General features: G+C 36.1%; 2 long non-coding RNA genes across 4 annotated transcripts; both read left to right on the top strand.

The window, feature by feature from the left end:
• Positions 1 to 120: 120 nt before the first annotated feature.
• LOC114382556 lies at positions 121 to 13,351 on the top strand. Of its 3 annotated transcripts, XR_003660263.1 has the most exons (14): positions 121 to 185; positions 277 to 367; positions 4,493 to 4,603; positions 5,092 to 5,188; positions 5,495 to 5,652; positions 6,435 to 6,526; positions 6,685 to 6,690; positions 6,827 to 6,898; positions 7,117 to 8,621; positions 9,164 to 9,288; positions 9,524 to 11,014; positions 11,239 to 11,508; positions 11,717 to 11,887; positions 12,674 to 13,351. It is a non-coding gene; the product is annotated as an uncharacterized LOC114382556 (long non-coding RNA). The 3 variants fall into 3 exon arrangements; XR_003660262.1 differs by having other exon boundaries at positions 124 to 172; positions 6,685 to 8,621; XR_003660264.1 differs by lacking the exons at positions 121 to 185; positions 277 to 367 and adding an exon at positions 2,989 to 3,581 and having other exon boundaries at positions 6,685 to 8,621.
• A 245-nt stretch (positions 13,352 to 13,596) lies between these two features.
• LOC114381803 lies at positions 13,597 to 19,318 on the top strand. Its single transcript, XR_003660077.1, has 2 exons — positions 13,597 to 17,679; positions 18,132 to 19,318. It is a non-coding gene; the product is annotated as an uncharacterized LOC114381803 (long non-coding RNA).
• Positions 19,319 to 19,728: the final 410 nt, after the last annotated feature.

The raw sequence follows: 19,728 nt of genomic DNA, 5'->3' as shown, positions 1-19,728 counted from the left end.
GAAAACTTAATGACCTTGGTTCAAATCCTATTTTGTGTTGTCGTCGACGATTTTAGACTTCTAGTTTTGAATATATATACCCTAGGGTATTATTGTATACTACTGATGCTGTGTATTTGATACAGAAAATCGAAAAGAAAAATTGGATTCGAGGCCAGCACCTCCAGACAAGGTAAGAGTGGAAGGTAAGCTTAAGTTTTCATATCTCCATTGTGCCTTACAATTGCTTTATTTATACTAATTCCTTGGTAACATAATTTGACATTTTGTGCAAAGGTATATCTAAGGAATTATTGGCTAACAATTTATGGGTAAGCTTGTCTCCCTAAGGCAGGACCATCAACCATCTAGCAATTCTTCATTCCAGGTCAGCTTCCTTTCTCCCTTTCTTTCTTATACATAGTCTTATGGTGTACCCCTGGCCATCTTTGATTTTCCTTTTATCTGCACCCCTGGCTTCTGTATTTGGACCTCTGGTTTGTGTTCTCTGTTAACTGCCCCTTGTTCCTCAGCTTTTGTACCAGTATTCCGTATGGTGGTATAAAAATTAGAACAAAGGGAGCATAATGTTGTTTGTTCTTATTATGTTGTAGTTTTGAATTGTATAATGGTTTTTTTTAAGAGTGTCTATTATGCTAATGAAAAAGGATACGTTCACTGCACATTCAAAATTCATTTATGTTAATCACTAAATATGCATTATAATATTCATAATTAAATTCCTATGCTGCCATATAGTGCTCATCCAAAGTGATGGATGATGCTTTATTTCTAGCTTGGTCTTGGTTAAAAGCTAGAGAGAAAGATTTCAACACTCTTTTTAACCACTGGTCTACCAATCTTTCGGAGTCTTTTGGTTGAGTTGGGTTGGGTTTCCTGTATCTTCTGTGGTGTGGGGTCTTGGTTGGGTTCTTCTCTTTTTTGGAGGGCGGCACCATAGGTGTCTTGTATTTGTTCATCTTTCATCCGTACCTCTGGTACTGATATGTTTATATTAATACTATATATTTTCTGCCTTCCAAAAAAAAAAATTCATAATTAAATTGTGCCTTCCTCAATGTGGGAAAGAGGAAGGGAAAATTAATCACAATGTGGGAGGATGAAGTGGGGCCAGAATATGTAATGGTAATGGTCAGCAGACAAGTTATTTAGGAGAGACAAGATTCAACAAAGGCTGGAAAAGAGGAAGGGAAAATTAATCACAATGTGGGAGGATGAATTTGTGCGATGTAGCCAGTTTCCTTCTTTGATCCTTAAGGACAAGGCTGTAGCTCCAAGAAAGGGCCATGTTAGGACACATGGTTGAGTCATGGAGTAGACAACATAAGAGTTGGTCAGGAAATAGACAGATCAGGAAGCTGGTTAGCAGGAGTTAGTGAGTAATGATGAGTTGGAACTAGTTAGTTAGACTTGGGCATTGTTGAGAGCAGGCCAGCCAGTCATTGTGAGTGGTGCCCTAACATAAATTAATTCACTTATTATTGATAGATCCTTCACTTAATTTTCTACTCTCTTTTTGAAATTTGAAAAGAAGGAATGATTGTTTTCTATCCTCCTCCATTTCCGTCCAACCAAGCACACTGTAAGTGGAATGCATTATTATAACACATCTTTATTTGCCAAAAAGTCTTGATGCAGAAAAATGACAATATAGTACATACCATACAGCTATATGCAACATCACACATTTGGTTACCAAGGGTAGACAATTCCCAGTCTAGTATTCCAATTACTTGATCCTGCAGCAGAATGAAAACTTATCAGGCATAAGAACTGGCTTCTAAGATGCCAATGAATTATTATAAGTCCTAAATGCTAAATGTGTGTCTTGACACTGTCCAAACTCCAGAGTAAACTATACATGGCATTGAGAACATAAAGTTCTGTTTTTTTTTTTTTTTGATCCATAGGAATTGAACTCAGATACAGGAGGGGGTATACAACAAGTCACGCACATTGCTCAACCAACTGAACTAGATCCGTTAGTATTTCTGTTTTTAAATTACAGCAGTTATGATACTCTAATTTTGAGCATGACCAGATCAAAATGCTATGCATTAATAGTAGAACAAAGAAAAATACTTTTCAGCCAATGGAACTTTAGGAAAGTGTAAAATTTTATTATATGCACCTGCCATGATTGTTACTTTATGGACATGGGTCAGACACTTTATGGACCTGTCATGACTGTTACTTTCTTCTCCTGGAATGCACGTTTGCAGGGTATGTTCAATTCTTTTTGCATAATATTTATCATGTTTTGATTTGCTTGGCCTTGTATTTCAGATTGTGATGCTAACAAGTCTGAATTGCAACACAAAAAGGCTAAAGATTAGGGATGTTAATAATGTAATGATATAATTGATGAAGTTGGGGGGTGGGGAGCCTTTGTGTCTACAACTTTTTGGCTGCCTGTTTTTTTGTCTGTATTGGATTAGCCTTTGTGTTGCACCTTACCATAGTATTTGGCTGGAGAGGAGAGGTCTTTTAAAGAATAGCTTGTTTGGTTCAATGTTTGGTGGGGAAGGGGAAGTGAAGGGGCTATCATCCATCCCCTCATTATTTACTCCCTTTCATTATTTGAGGATTTGGGTGGACAGAAAAATACTTAAATCGTTTAGACTGTGAAGGAGCTAATTTTCTGACATTCCAAGGGAAATATGAAAAATAAAATGTTGCATAGAAACCAAACCTCTTCCAGCATTCAGGAAAACTTGAAAAGCTCATCTTCTTGCATGACTATGGTCCTCAAAGTAGTCATGCATATCTCAGGGAACACCAGTTTGTTTACATAAGATGGCATCTTTGTTTGACCACCCCAACTATAGTTGCAAACTTTGTCAACTTTGCCCTTGTTATTTTCTCCACTGTTTTGGGTGCCTATTGGAAACTATCCATTATCCAGCAAAGTTTTGGGTAAAAGACATCTCATTTCAGCCTTCTGTAAACATAAAACAAAGAAACAGAAAGTGTAATTACAGAAGGATGAAATTTCAGTATACATAACCAGTCTTCCTTTTGTGTTTTCTTCAGGGTGACTGTATTTCCTGGGAATCTCACTTTTGATATCTTAATCATAGCAAAGCTCAAGGCTTACAATCTCTCCTAGAATATGTCAATCTTTCATTTGTCACAGTTAGGAGAATTTGGATTCTGGACCTTTCTAGTGGTTTCTCTAATTTGGATTCTTTCATGTCTTAACTCATTTTCCTAATTGAGAAAAGTTCACCATTGATAAATTTATTTGAAAATTCGAAGTTCCTTTTATGGAGAAGGCTTTTGCTTGGACTGAGGGATTGAATGGAATCAATAGTAGTGATTCTTGCATGATCAAATCTGATGTAGTTATATTTTTAATTTTACATTGTTTGATTGCTAATCTTTTGTAGAATAGCTATGAAGCATGGATACCTCTTTTGTTCAAAGTGTTGCCATGTTGGGCAAATTCATCTGAGGAAACACCTGTTTTGTCACCTTTAGTCCCAGTTTCATTATTGGGTAGTTCAAAAGGTGAAGACCAGAAGCAGAAAGTTGTTACTAAGCAAGTAAAAGTTCAAGCGGTATTAAAGGCAATAAAACATGTTTGAGATGCCTTATCACTGATCGTGATTGATTGCTTTTGGTTTTCAAGTTGGTTTTCTTACATTAAGGGCATGCTTGATAAACCTGAAAAGTTATACATTGAATGTATTATGTTTGAAAAAATTCTAATTTTAAGTGTTGACAAGTGCAGCAAAGAAAACCTATAGCATTTTGTATATCAAACATGACAACCAAAGTTTCCTATAACACTGCACTAAATTTTAATTTATTTTATTTTATCTTATTTCCTGTTTGTGACTCTTTGATATGTGAAATCACAAGGAGCTCTAACTAATCCAACTCAAGTTAGGTGGACCCATTTAAGGGGATAAAACTTTCCTAGTGCCTAATTTTTCTATTAACAAAGCTCAAACTTAATACCTTATTTAAATGAAACTAATCTTTTTTTCTTTTGCACGGCAAAAATCATAATATATTATAAATAAAATTCAGTACTAGATGTACTGAAATATACAACAAGAAAAAGCATAGGCATTTGTCACTTGGAACTAATCTTGTCACTTGGAATAATAGATGTTAACTTTTGGTGTTATCTTGATAGAGCATTTATTTTATTTAATTTTAACTTGCTAATCACATTTCTAGTATGCATGCTAAAGTGAACATAAGTATCATCACAAGTATGTTCAGCTTAGCAATAACATAAATATTGAAAAATTACAATGTTTTGTTACATTTATGTGGTGCCACTGCCTAGCTACTTGCTAAGAAACTTCTGTGTTTTAACCAACATGTTATTTTGCAGAAAAGTTGGCATCTAATTTTTTAGCCATTGAAATGCCTTCCCTGGTTTGCTGTGGAAAATGTCTTAATTTATGGTTTAAGAAGGATCTGATTAATATATGACTAGTTGCACTTTTTACATACCTTGTTTTCTATGGTATTTTAGAGTCCAAAGAAGGTCAACTTGGTTGCTGCTCTGGTTCGTGGTATGCTTGTTAAAGATGCATTGATGCAGTTGGAATTGACAATAAAACGAGCAGCAAAAACTGTATATCAGGTAGTAACACTAGGTATTTTCATTGTCACCTCATTCGACAAGCTTGCAAAATCTATAATTTTAATTGCTTTCAAAGTTCCTCTGTGAATGCATCAGGTTTTGGTAAAAAAAAATAATTTAACTCATTCTTTGCCCCCTCCCCTAGCTCTTTTACTTTTTGTCATTGATCTCAAGGACCAGGTTTTCAATGAGGTTATATAATTTTTTACATGGGACAATGTCATGACAGTGAGTAAGAAGGAATTGCAAATTCATTTCCTTATTATATTTAATTTTCTAATTTCATGATTTTTTCCTACGTATAACACCAATATCAAATTCTCTAGGATTCTTGCTCTTCCATGCTTTATGGTGGTATTTAACATAACCATTTTTTGATAATTTAGTATTTTTCTGTACGATTTTATGGTGACAATAACATTTTTTGTTTCATGATTGACATTGGAAGCAAGCTGCGGGATACAATCAAATCTTTTGGATGTGTGCAGGGAATTCTGATCTCAAATTGTCCACGGCTATGCAGCGAAATTCTTGACAAGTTGAACCACCCTTTTCTACCTGCATTATCTATATGCTTCCTTCCAGGTTTGTAACTCGAATACTACTTTAAAATAAGTAACAGAATGATTAGTATTGATCAATTAGAATAACTGGTAGGAACATTAGGATCTCTTTAGCGATGACAGAGTTCCAATATGTCACATCACAACCTTTTTATCATAGATATCCTTGTTTTATAGATAATGATTTCACAAATTATATTGTCTTGAGCTGGACTATTGCCTTTATTTCCTATTACATTTAATTCTGAAGCTAAAGAGTAGCAAGGATTTTCACGTGGCTCCTTTACTATTTAATTTACTAAATTTGTTAAATATTTCAAACCTGCAGACCAAAACTCACGTTTGTTTGATTACTAATTATTGTCCTGGAGGAGAACTATTCCTGCTTCTTGATCGGCAATTCTGAGTTACCCAATTCCGAGGAGAACTATGTCCTGAAAGAGGAATGCCGAGCTTCAATTCTGAGTTACCCAATTCCAATTCATGGTAAATTTTGTCTTTGCAATAGTTCTTGGATTAGGGTTAGCATATGTGGAGAAATCTTGTTTATTTGTTCAATCATTTTCTTTACTTTCTGCTGAATTTTCGTTGTGAATGCTTTGTTTTACTTATTAGTTGCTCACTCGTGTGGTACATAAGATGTTTGTTGTGGTTTTACATTGAGATGTTTTTATTAGCCCTTTAATGATGTTGGATGATACAAAGAATATTTATAACATTGTGATATTTGTGGTTGCTTGGTTTTCTTTATTTATGAATAAGAATAAAATACTAAAAGGGTGATACTTAGAATTTTTTTTTTTTTTGTCAGCAAAAAAAGAAAAAAAAATAAAAAAAAAAAAAAATATATATATATATATATATATATATATATATATATATATATATATACAGAGGTACTGTGATTACAATAAAATCCAGATAAATGGTTCCCAAGCCAGACTAGACAGTTGACAGCAGTCTTGCTGGGAACCAAACTAGACAGCTTGGTTATACAACTATCAATACACTATGACTGCTACCCTTGTCTAAAAATGAAAGCCTCTCTAAGGTTAGATGACCACTGATTGTAATGAGATATAAAATCTTTCTCATAGTTTCTGAGCCACGTCCAAAGTAAAAATAGGGAGTCCTCCATTAGTTTGTTTCCGTTGAAAGTCCCACTTGAAAATATAATCTTGTTCCTCAGCTGCCATACAGACCATGTAAGAGCCACCCACCAGGACCTCCATCTAGAATATTTATAACATTGTTGTATTTATGAACAGGGTTGAGGATGTTGCAAGAGTCTGGGATCCTTGCTGACCAGTACCCAGGGTTGAGGATGTTACCAAGAGTCGAAGACCGTTGCTGCTAGAATGTATGCAGCTTTTCTTTGTAAATGAATTTGAGCTAGTTGTAAGATTGTCACAATAGTTTTCTTAGCTATAGGAATTTGTTGGTTTTGAGCCAATTGATGACCAATCATAATCTTCCAGGCTGAGAGGTAGTTGATTTGTTGTCTCTTTTGATGTGTAGGTCAAGGTAAAGAGAAATGTTGTTAGTTAGTATCCTTTTAAGGTAAAAAAAAAAAGGAAGATTTTACGTATAAGCGGAGCTGCACAAAGGTACGTAGCATTTATGATTTAACTGTTTGTTGGGTTGACTTGGTTTTCTTCAGTTTTGTAGAAGGTACTAAGATGTAGGCATGCTAGATCCTTATTGCTTGACTGTTGACTGTCCAAGCATTCTGGTAATACTGATTTGATATGGCTTATACTTATTTCAAGCTTTCTGGTAATACTCATTTCATAACGGCACTTAAAATTTTTTCAGTTGGATGGAAAGGCTACTTGTGTTTTACTGATTTCATATGGCTTATACTCATTTCATATGAAATTAACAAATATCTAGAAATTTTGTTAATGAAAGTCCGATGACATTTTAAATCCAATGTACATCATTCCACAGGAGACAAAGCTATTGATATAAGGAGTAAGCACTACATAGTATAACCTAGGATACAAAGCTATTGATATTAGGAGTAAGCACTACACATTGTGCTATGAGGAGCACTTCATGGAACAAGAAAGAATTGCAATAAAATTCCATTCTTAGCATGTAAGTCACTTTTCTGATCCATTCTATGTTAGTATCACATCACAACGTAGTCTGTAATACAGATGAATAGGAAAGCAGGTAACTTAATTTCCCAAATGCTAGAGAGTTGGAAAATTTAGGGCTGGCTCACCTTTGTCTAGGAAGAAAATGGCATTCTTACTTTTAAGTATGCAAGATGTTATACATAAATAATAACTCCAAAGAAATACCTTTAAGATCTCAATGTTTGTTAATTCATTCGCCCTGTCGCTAAGCAATCTTAGCATCTGAATAAACCTCTCAGCGTACAGATTCACCATTAGCTGGAATATGTCGTATCTGCCTGAATTAGAACAAATAAAACATGTACATAAAGAAACCCTCTACCAATAAACACTTGTTTAGATTAAGTGAAATGTGTAGTTTGACTCAGATAGGCTCAAGCATGGGTTTAGAAGAAATTTCAATTGTTGAAATGTATAGTAAGTCGTTCATCTAGAGACAACATAACAAAGTCACAAATTTATGCTGAAGAGGTCATTTAAGTCTGCAATATTGATAAATGAATGATAACAAATTCTCTCCCCAAATCATTTCTAAGAGATTTAAAGAGGATTAGGTGATTGAAAAGCGTAGTAAATTCAGTTTCAGATGGCAAGTTTTCAAAATTTCATGACTCCTGACTGTGTGAACTGTGACTCCATTTTGTATAGTGCGTACTTAAGGTAAGGTTCATAATTTTTTATAATATTTGTAGATGGGGTGATTCTTTTAATTATTTGTGAAAAAATAAATCAAAAGTCTAAGAAGAGATTACTTTGTCTATCCTAGTAATTATTTGTGAAAAAATATTCTTGTTATAGCCTTTCTCTCAATTCCCTTGCTCAAAATATGAACAAAACAATACAGATGAGTTGTGTAACTTTATAAGTCATCGGTATTTGAATTTTAAAGTTCTTCAGTTTCTTATTAGTTGTTACATGTCTGGAACCGGCACAGTGGGCATAAGGATCTGAAATCTGGTGTAACTAAATTAGAGTATTCTTCATCCATCTAGTTTAGCTTGAAGTTGGAAGTAACTTCCAAAGGCACCAGGGTAGAGACAAATTTGCATCAATGCATGGCATCTAGCATAAGTACTTCTCTATACAGTTTACTGTTTTGCATCAATGCATGACATCTAGCACAAGTAAACTTCTCTATACAGTTACTGTGTTGTATACTCTTTCTCAGTGCATGAAGGCAAAAATTGGAATTTACTGTTTCTTGCTTTATTTCATCTGTAGATGAGGACACCACATCTATAAATTGAAGTTCTTGCAGAGTTATATGCAAACCAATGAGGTTGTGAGGACCATTGTTATATGAAAGTTGAGGTAAGGATTTTTTGCATATTTCTTTCTGTTCTTTATTTTTTGGGTTTTTCTCATACATAGTAGTATGAAGAATGATATCATGTGAATTCATGTCCTGGTCTTCAACCTTCGTATATAGTGATTTATTCACCCTCTCCTCCAGTTCTTAGTTTGCTTATTGAAATAGAAGGTGCTACTATCATGTTGGGGTGTTGCATAATCATGAACCAGAACCATGATATAATCCATGAGTGCATGGTCTCCAACATCGTGCAACAACTACAACCATGACATAATCATGTGAATTCCTGTCTTGGGCTGTTTTCTCCCTCTATAATTACTTAAGCATAGTGTTTTTTTTTTGGAAGGCAGAAAATATAGTATATTTTATTAATCAAAGAAACAGCAGCACCAGAGGTACTGCTGGTGACTTATACATAAGTGCAAGGCACCTTATACCACCCTCCAATACATGATTAAAAAACCAAACAATGACCCTACCGGATAGTATCCTGACCTTTACTTTATGGGATCTGTAGTAGCATTAAAGTTGTAGTGTTCAGAATTTGTGCAGGCTTTCAAGTAGAGGTTTTTTCTTGATCATTGGGGATAGATCACAATAAGTAGATATGAAGTTCATGAAACTTGGAACAAGGCCAGATACTTTCTACAGTGAACAAGCTACCAGGTATTTATTTGATCTTTGGCCCAAGAGTGGTACAAAACCTATTAAAATGAGTATTTTTTAGATATAAGGACTAAAATGTATAGATACAGAGACAAAATAAATAAGGAATTGAGGGGAAATAAATGTTCAATGTGTTCTTTTTTTTTTTTCTTTTTTACTTTACAAATCTCCTAAAGCACCATGTACTATGTTATTTCTTCATTTCCATATCTGAACATTCAGAACCTACTCGCAGATGATATGGAGGAGAGAGAGCCGCTAAAATTCCCGACAAAATATAACATTCAAACGGGCAAGAGGTGGCTGATTCAGGGTAGCCAGTCAAGGGATTCATTGGTGTTAATTTAAGTATCATTTTAATCATTTTTAGATTTTTAGATTCTTAAAAGGGAGTATAGATGTTTTGTGTTTTACATTTTTAGTACAATTAATGTGTAAGCCTGACTGAGTAAGGCTTTGTTTGTTATTGTTCTTGTTGTTGTTTGTCGTGAGTGATCCGTGTTTGGTAGATTGATGAATTTCAGTTGCCTGCTGATCTGTGTAGTTAATGTCATCCGGTAAGATAAATAAAAGTTGTGTTGTTGTGTGTGGTAGAGTAATTGGTGTAAGTGATTTTTGTGGTGAAAGTTTTGTAGCTCTGGCTAGTGTACATACTTTTTGTTTTAGTTTCTGAATTTTGAAGTGTGACCAGGTGGTTTAAGTGAACTTGTGTAAGTGATGTTTTGGGGCAAGTGTTCCTGAATTCTAAACGCTAGTTTAGTATTGAGTTTGAGGAATGAATACTGGTTTAAGTGCATGTTTTATGTCTCACCTTGTGCCTGTTTTAAACCATTTATTGACTACTTATTTTGTTCTCCAGATTGTTTAGGTAGGCGGTTGGGACCGAGGCTTCTTGGGAGGGCTGATGATTCAGGGGTAAATAACAAGTTGGTCAATGCTTTATTATTTTGGTTGTCTGTGCAAGATTTACATACAGAACTACTTCATACCAGGATCCTGTTGTAGAGGTAAATTAGTTATTACCCTTACATACATAACTATAGTTATTGATTATTATTTTGGTAAAACGTATTTGGCCGCCGTTCATGTTGTAATCATCCTTGAAGGCCAAACTGAACCCTAGCCTTCTCATCTTGTAAGCTTTATTTTTTCCTCTCTCTTTGATTTTTCTATGTGTTTCGTTTTCCCCTCTCTTTGCTACCTCTGTGGTTGGAGATACAACATTCTTGCAGTGTTCAGTTAGTAGCTTCTGAATTCTGATATTGATCACTTGCAGTGTTCATGTTGCCTCTGTAGTTTTAGAGATATTTGTTATTATGCATAATTTATTTTTCTTTAAATTCATCAGATCTATCTTCTTTCCCTCACTCCTATGTTGGAAATAGAAGTCCTGTAAAGCTGTTTAATCTGTTTGCATGCTCCTGATTATGAGATGTATACTGAAATTATAACCTAGATTAACTATGAACGTGCTGATATAATCATCTTGAAATTGAAGATGACCATAGCAAGTTGTAATTCATTGTGATCAAGGATCATGTGAATGATTTGAATATTTCCTCTACTTCCAGTGAGCCCTGATTGTCTTCTCCAGCAAAGCTCAACTGTAGAAGATTCAATTTCTTTCAAATTTTCTGATGGTATAACTGAATCAGTTCCATGCTCATACACTGAATTTGCCAAGCGACTGGTGTTGCCGCAGTATAAAAATTTACCTGACACAGTGGTAAGCATCATTCTTTCTTTTCAACATCAGCTTTCAACTTTTTATCATAATTCTTATCTTTGGTTGTTGATGATTAGGACTAATATTATGACCAGTTTTTTTGGTTACTGGTGAAACTGTGGACTACTTTAAGAATTTGAATGACCTGCTAATATAATATGTATTGTAAGACATTTTTATGAAGGATTTGTTGATCCTTGTTTCGTTTTTAACTAATGGAGCAGGTTAAAGAGTTCCATAGAAGAGATGGTTTTGAGGTAGCAAGTGCTGACAAGATGGCTAAGTCATGCATGGTTTATTTTGAAATGCATCTATCCCTAAGGAAAAAAATAATTACAAAAGCTTTTCATGGTAGTTATAGTATCTACAAGGAAACTTTTTGTAACCAGGTCTATTGCCTTTTTGTTTGAGTAACTGGACATGCAGGTACGATAATTGGTAATGAAGATATCGATAGTATTAGGTGGCTAGGTTCTGCATGGAGACGTCTCAAGGTAATCAGATTATTTTCAAGTCTTTAGATTTAGTCACTTAAACATGAAGACTTGTCAATTAGAAGCTCAAACCTAGGATTGGTTTGTTCTATACTTGTTTCTGATTCTGTTTTGCGTTGTACTAGTTCTGAGAATTTCTTAGTAGTTTGGTTTTAACTTTACCGAGGCAGCTACTTTGTTGTTGAATTTGTTGTTTGTTTTGTGTTAGGGGTTTTAAGGTTTTCATGTTTTGTTGAGGTGCAGGGGAATTGATGATGTGGTGGTGAGAATGATGTATGGGGAGTACAACTACCAGGAGGATTGTTGTTGTTGAAGATGACAAGGGAGCTGAAAGGGGAATGTCGAGCTTCAATTTTGAGTTACCCAATTCCAATTCATGGTAAATTTTGTCTTTGCAATAGTTCTTGGATTAGGGTTTGCATATGTGGAGAAATCTTGTTCATTTGTTCAATCATTTTCTTTACTTTCTGCTGAATTTTCGTTGTGAATGCTTTGTTTTACTTATTAGTTGCTCACTCGTGTGGTACATAAGATGTTTGTTGTGGTTTTACATTGAGATGTTTTTATTAGCCCTTTAATGATGTTGGATGATACTTAGAATATTTATAACATTGTGATATTTGTGGTTGCTTGGTTTTCTTTATTTATGAACCAAAATATGTCGTATTTAAGAAACATGGAGAAGGATTTCACCATTCATTTTAATTGATGGTCAAGTCAAATTCGACAAGGATTTTTGTATTAGTAGGGGGTAGCTTTTCTTGGATTTCTAGCAGTTGTTCTACTTATTAGCCATATTTTGGTTCCTAATCAAACTGTAGCAGTTTCACTAAGGAACCATGTGTATGGTATTCTACTTATGTACATAGTACCTCTAGTACTTGTATCTATTCAGATATATAACTATTTTTGCTGATAAAAAAAAAAAACAAGAGTCTGGGATCCTTGCTGACCAGTGACCAGGGTTGAGGATGTTACCAAGAGTCGAAGACTGTTGCTGCTAGAATGTATGCAGCTTTTCTTTGTAAATGAATTTGAGCTAGTTGTAAGATTGTCACAATAGTTTTCTTAGCTGTAGGAATTTGTTGGTTTTGAGCCAATTGATGACCAATCATAATCTTCCAGGCTGAGAGGTAGTTGATTTGTTGTCTCTTTTGATGTGTAGGTCAAGGTAAAGAGAAAAGTTAGTTAGTATCCATTTAAGGTAAAAAAAAAAAAGGAAGATTTTACGTATAAGCGGAGCTGCACAAAGGTACGTAGCATTTATGATTTAACTGTTTGTTGGGTTGACTTGGTTTTCTTCAGTTTTATAGAAGGTACTAAGAGGTAGGCATGCTAGATCCTTATTGCTTGACTGTTGACTGTCCAAGCATTCTGGTAATACTAATTTCATATGGCTTATACTCATTTCAAGCTTTCTGGTAATACTCATTTCATAACGGCACTTAAAATTTTTTCAATTGGATGGAAAGGCTACTTGTGTTTTACTGATTTCATATGGCTTATACTCATTTCATATGAAATTAACAAATATCTAGAAATTTTGTTAATGAAAGTCCGATGACATTTTAAATCCAATGTACATCATTCTACAGGAGACAAAGCTATTGATATAAGGAGTAAGCACTACATAGTATAACCTAGGATACAAAGCTATTGATATAAGGAGTAAGCACTACACATTGTGCTATGAGGAGCACTTCATGGAACAAGAAAGAATTGCAATAAAATTCCATTCTTAGCATGTTAGTCACTTTTTTGATCCATTCTATGTTAGTATCACATCACAACGTAGTCTGTAATACAAATGAATAGGAAAGCAGGTAACTTTTTTTTTATCAGGAAAGATAACGTACGTGTGTGTGCGTGTGTGTGTGTGTGTGTGTGTGTGTGTGTGTGTGTGTGTGTGTGTGTGTGTGTGTGTGTGTGTGTGTGTGTGTGTGTGTGTGTGTGTGTGTGTGTGTGTGTGTGTGTGTGTGTGTGTGTGTGTGTGTGTGTGTGTGTGTGTGTGTGTGTGTGTGTGTGTGTGTGTGTGTGTGTGTGTGTGTGTGTGTGTGTGTGTGTGTGTGTGTGTGTGTGTGTGTGTGTGTGTACGGGAGTGCGAAATCCTTCTCGAAATTCTTCATCCACGTCCAAAGTGTAAAAATAGGCTCCTCCAGAACCTTATTGCCATCAAAAATGCCATTTGAAAAGATTATTTTATTCTGATGCTGCCACACCGACCATGTGAAGGCCAGCCACTAGCACCGCCATCTATTATCACCTTTTCAGTTAGGCACACATGTCGCATGCTGGGAGAAGTGTTGCCAAGGTTTATGTGGGAAAGCTCCAAGAGTGTTAGCCCAAGACATGGATTCCCACCATAGGGGAAGAATTCTATCACAGAGAAAAAATAAATGTGCTTCATTCTCCTCTGATCTTCCGCAGAATGAGCATAATATGTCATTAAGTGCCACCTGTCTCCTCCTCAAGTTTGACTTTGTTTGTAATCTTTCTTTTAGTAGCCTCCATGCAAAGGTAGTAATTTTAGGTGGGACCTTAATCTTCCAGAGTTCCTCAAACACCCGCACATTATCCCCCTCCACATCCTCACCTTGTAACACACCATAGGCACTTCTAACTGAATATTGTCCGCTTGATTCTGGTTTCCAAATCCACTCATCCCTGCAGTGAGGCAGGATACGTATTCCAGCAACATCAGTTAGAAAGCAATCAGCCATGGCCAACTCACTATCAAAAAGGTGTCTTCTCCACTTAAAATTCCACTCCCACTCATTGTCCGCCTGTTGTCCCATCTGCTGCATAGTATGGTTCTGCTGACAGGAAATTAAATACAGTTTGGAATATTTTGCTAAAAGTGTTGCCTCCTTGACCCCAGTTGTCCTCCCAAAAGTTGACTTTATTTTCGTTCCCCACCTTACATGCTATGTTTTCCTGTAAAACAGTTTGGTGTTGGGGATGATGAAGTGCTAATTTTAGATCTGCCCACCATAAGGATGTGTTATTGTCGCTTGTTGCTGCATCAAGACCCCTCCACCCTCCATATTTTGAATCCAGAATCTTTGCCCATAGTTCTCCATTGTGATGGAATAAATTCCATTTTTATTTGGCAAGCAATGCAAGGTTAAATTTGGTGATTTGTCTTTAGGGAGGCATACCGTTTCCCACTTCACCCACGCAATCTCCCCACAGAAAATTTCTCTGTATGCGAATTAGTTTTTCCACCACCCTTCTAGGGATCTTGAAAAATGACAAAAAATAAGTTGGAATTGAAGTTAGGATCGACTGAATAAGAGTGACTCTCCCCCCCCCCCCAAGGATATATTTCTCTGTTTCCACTTTGCTAGTCTCCTCTCACACTTTTGAATGATCAAATCCCACGTCTGACACTTCCTCGAGTTTGCCCCTATAGTTATACCCAGGTAAACAAAAGGAATAGTCAATAAGCTACAATTCAAGAAATTTGCTGCATTTTGCTTCCACGATTCAGGCATGCCAATAGCTTCGAAGTTGCTTTTAGCAAAATTTATTTTAAGGCCAGATACCATTTCAAAAGCTCTCAATATGGCCTTGATTGCTTTAATGTTCTCCACTGACGCCTCCACAAAGAAAATGGTATCGTCCGCATACTGTAAAATGTTAACATCCACTTTATCTTTTCCCACTGAACCTGTGTATAGTCTTCTATCAATAACTTCCCTCATCAATCCTTTTAGCCTTCTGCTACAATGTTGAAGAGAAACGGCGCAAGGGGATCACCTTGCCTTAGTCCTCTAGTGGGTGTAAACTCCTTCATTGGGCTCCCATTCACTAGTATCGAGATGGACGCAGAGGTTAAACAACCTTCAATCCACCGAATCCATCTATGGCAAAAACCCATTCTTCTCATCATGTAGAATAAGAAATTCCATGAAATCGAATCATACGCCTTTTCATAATCTACCTTGAACACCATGCAAGGCTTTTTCCTCCTCCTAGCTTCCTCAACTACCTCGTTTGCAATTAGGACACCATGTAGTAAGTGTTTACCTTCAATGAATGCAAACTGTCTACCATCTATAATGGATGACATCACCTTCTTTATTCTTTTAGCTAAGAGCTTGCTGACAATCTTGTAAGTACAACCTATTAATGAAATAAGTTTGACAACTCTTGTGGGTCACCTTAGGGATCAAAGCTATGAATGATGCATTACCTCCCTTGGGAAAGATCCCGTTTATGTGGAATTCATCAAGGAAACGAAGGACGTCAGGCTTGATGATTTTCCAAAATTTCTTAATGAACTTGAAATTAAGACCGTCCGAACCAGGACTTTTATCACTTCCACATTCCCAAACAGCCTCTCTCACCTCCTCCTCCCTAAAACTCCCTGTCAATATGTCGTTCTGTTGTTGATTTAGTGTCTGAAACCTAATTCCCTCAAGAGTGAGTCTGATAAGCACTGGTTCATGAAATCTTTTTTGAAAGAAATCTTTGACTACCTCCTTCACCTTTTGGGGTTCATCCACCCATCCACCTTCACTCATGATGCCTTTCAGTAAATTATGTCTGCGAGAGGCATTCATCATTAGATGAAAATACCTTGAGTTGCAGTCGCCTTCTTTAATCCATCTAGAGCGAGCTTTTTGCCTTAGTAAGGACTCGTGTGAGTGGTTAACCACCCACAAATTTGCCTGTAGCTGCCTTCTAACCCTTGTCTCCTGGGATGAAAGTTGTGTATCCATTGTCATCTCTTCAAATCTGTTCAATTCATCTTGGATCCGCTTGACCTTCTTGAATGTGTCCCCAAATTTCTCCCTATTCCATACCTTTGAGTAAAGAGTGTAATTCAAAGGACGTGTGTCCTACTAACTCTTTTCCAAAGCAGGTTTCTTCTTTGTTGCTAGATTTTGAAGATGTCTTTCCCAAAGAAGTACCTCAAGGTCTACCTCCTCTTAGGGGCATTGAGCATGAAATTGATCTCAGTCCAGGAGCTTCATTGCCTAATAGGCCAGCCTATCGGAGCAATCCCCAAGAAACCAAGGAGATTCAAAAGCAAGTTGAAGACTTGATGTAAAAGGGGTGGGTTAATGAAAGCTTGAGTCCATGTGCAGTTCTAGTCATTCTAGTCCCTAAGCAATATGGAACTTTGAGGAGGTGGAGAGATTATAGAGCCATCAATAACATCACGGTAAAGTATAGACATCTCATTCCTAGGTTAGATGACTTATTGGATGAATTGTATGGTGCTTGTGTCTTCTCCAAAATTGACTTGAAAAGTGGATATCATCAAATTAGAATTAGAGAAGGAGATGAGTGGAAAACAACCTTTAAAACTAAATATGGGTTGTAAGAATGGTTGGTTATGCCCTTTGGGTTAACCAATACTTCTAGTACCTTCATGAGATTAATGTATCATGTGTTGAGGAAATTTATAGGAAAGTTTGTTATGGTCTATTTTGATGATATTCTTATATATAGCAAATCTTATGATGGCCATGTTGCATTTGAAGTGTGTTTTGGAAGCACTTAGGTGTGAGAAATTGTATACTAACATGGACAAATGTGTTCTATATGGACCATGTCATTTTTCTTGGATTTATTGCTAGCTCACAAGGAGTGCAGGTTGATCCATCGAAGGTGAAAGCCATTCAAGATTGGCCAACCCCCAAAAATATAAGTGAGGTAAGGAGCTTTCATGGCTTAGCAAGTTTCTATAGAAGGTTTGTTAGAATTTTTTGCACTTTGGCTACACCTCTAAATGAAATTGTTAAGAAAAATGTTGTTTTTGAATGGGGTGATCAACAAGAGAAGGCTTTTATTGCTTTGAAAGAAAAGTTAACTAATGCTCATGTTCTTGCTTTGCCTAATTTTGCTAAATTCTTTGAGCTTGAATGTGATGCATCTGGGGTAGGCATAGGGGTTATGTTGATGCAAAAGAGGCATCCCATTGCATATTTCAGTGAGAAACTGAATGGGACTGCTCTTAGTTATTCTACATATGATAAGGAATTGTATGCCTTAATTAGAGCTTTGCATACTGGGCAGCATTATCTCTTGCCCAAGGAATTTGTTATTCATAGGGATCATGAGTTTTGAAATACTTGAATGGACAAGGAAAGCTGAACAAGAGGCATGCCAAGTGGGTCGAATTTCTTGAGCAATTCCCCTATGTGATCAGGCACAAAAAAGGTAAGAATAATATGGTCTTTGATGCATTCTCCTGCATGTATGCATTATTGTCTACCCTTGAAACTAAGTTCCTTAGTTTTGATTGCATTAAGGAATTGTATGACCATGATGCTGACTTTTCTGATATATATCAAACATGTTCACATACTGCATCTAATTGGTATTTTAGGCATAAGGGACAAAAGACTTTGTGCCAAAGGGTTTAGTTAGGGACTTACTTATTAGAGAGGCACATGAAAAGGGCTTAATGGGGCACTTTCAAGTACAAAATACATATGACATCTTGCATGAGCATTTCTATTGGCCTCACATGAAGCATGATGTGCATAAGTTTTGTAATAAATATCTTGTTTTCAAGAAAGCTAAACCCAAGGTCATGCCACATGGTTTGTATACTCCATTGCTAGTTCTTGAACATCCTTGGATTGACATTTCAATGGATTTTGTTCTAGGTTTGCCTCGGCCTAAGGGAGGAAAGGACTCGATTTTTGTGGTGGTTGACAGGTTATCTAAGATGGCTTACTTCATAGCCTACAAGAAGGTAGATGACGTTTTTCATGTTGTTGATTTGTTCTTCAAAGAGGTGGTAAGAATGCATGGTTTACCTAGGTGTACTATAAGTGGCCGAGATTCCAAAATTTCTTAATCATTTTTGGTGGACTTTGTGGGGGTAAGACTAGAACTAAATTGTTGTTTTCAACTACATGTCATCCCCAAACTGATGGGCAAACTAAGGTGGTCAATAGAACTCTTTCTACTCTTCTTGGAGCCATCATTAAGAAAAATCTTAGGACTTGAGAAGAGTGTTTACCACATGTTGAATTTGCTTTTGATAGGGTTGTACATAGTACTACTCAGATGTCACCCTTTGAAATTATTTACAGTTTTAATCCTTTGACTCCTTTGGATTTGTTGCCTTTACCTAACATTTCTCAATTTAAAGATAAGTTTGGGCAGGTTAAAGCAGAATATGTCAAGAAGTTGCATGAGAAAACCAAGGCCCAAATTGAGAAGAAAATAGAAAGGTATACAAAGTATGCAAACAAAGGAAGGAAAAAGGTAACATTTGAACCAGGTGCCTCGGTATGGGTGCATTTAAGGAAAGAGCGGTTCCTTTCTCGAAGGAAGTCAAATCATATGATTAAGTTGATTTGAGAGCAAATGCTTTTCAAGAATGAGGGAATGATGAGGACATCAAAGACCAGATCCAAGCCCAAAAGGAAGCCCAAGGCATAGGAGGGCGCATCACAAGAGCAAGAGCAAACAAGACCCAAGAAGCATTGCAACATATAGTGGCTAATATGAGGGCAAACAATAGTATGAGGGGACCCAACATCTAAAGGCCTGCCTACCTGGGTTGCTAGTCACATGTATTGCTTGCTTGGAGTGAGAACAAAAGACAATTATTAACTAAGGCATTTAATAAAAAATAATAATAATAATAAAGTGCTTGTAGTTAGTTTTGAGACTTGGACCTCAAGCTTAATTATGTCTCACTTAACCACTAAGGCATTTTAGTTATGCTTCAATGTTGATATTTTATGTTTCTTTTATTTTCTACCAAGTACATGGGAACTGATTTGTATAAATCAATTGTGAAGTGAATGGATAGGGGCTTTTGGCTGGTTTTATCATTAAAGGGAGAGAATTGTCTCTGCTAGGGTTCTTCCTTGAACCATTTGATCTTATCAAGAATTGCTCAATTCTTGTGGCGATCCTTAAAACTTATTAGACATCATTATTTGTGGCGACTATCTTATTCTTCCTTTCGCATTTTTTGTGTCCTTGTTTAATTTCCGCAATGCTAATTCTGTAATTCAATCCAAATTTTTTATTTGCATATCTCTCATTTTACTTAAACTTTTTCAGTATTTTTTGTGCTTAAATTGCATTTCAAAACGTCCTTTTTCACCTCGATTTGGAATCGTCACAATCTGAGTTTTGTAGGTTGAGAAACGAATAAAAAGTAAAATATGTTTCTGGCTTAATTGGTGTGCAAATTCCATCCTAGAATTAATCTGAATTGAAGCAAGGCAAGGGGGATTCACA

Source organism: Glycine soja, chromosome 13, assembly GCF_004193775.1.
Source record: "Glycine soja cultivar W05 chromosome 13, ASM419377v2, whole genome shotgun sequence".
NCBI classification, from domain to species: Eukaryota; Viridiplantae; Streptophyta; class Magnoliopsida; order Fabales; family Fabaceae; genus Glycine; species Glycine soja.
The sequence above is the reverse complement of the archived record's forward strand: the minus strand, read 5'-3'. Positions and strand labels throughout refer to the sequence as shown.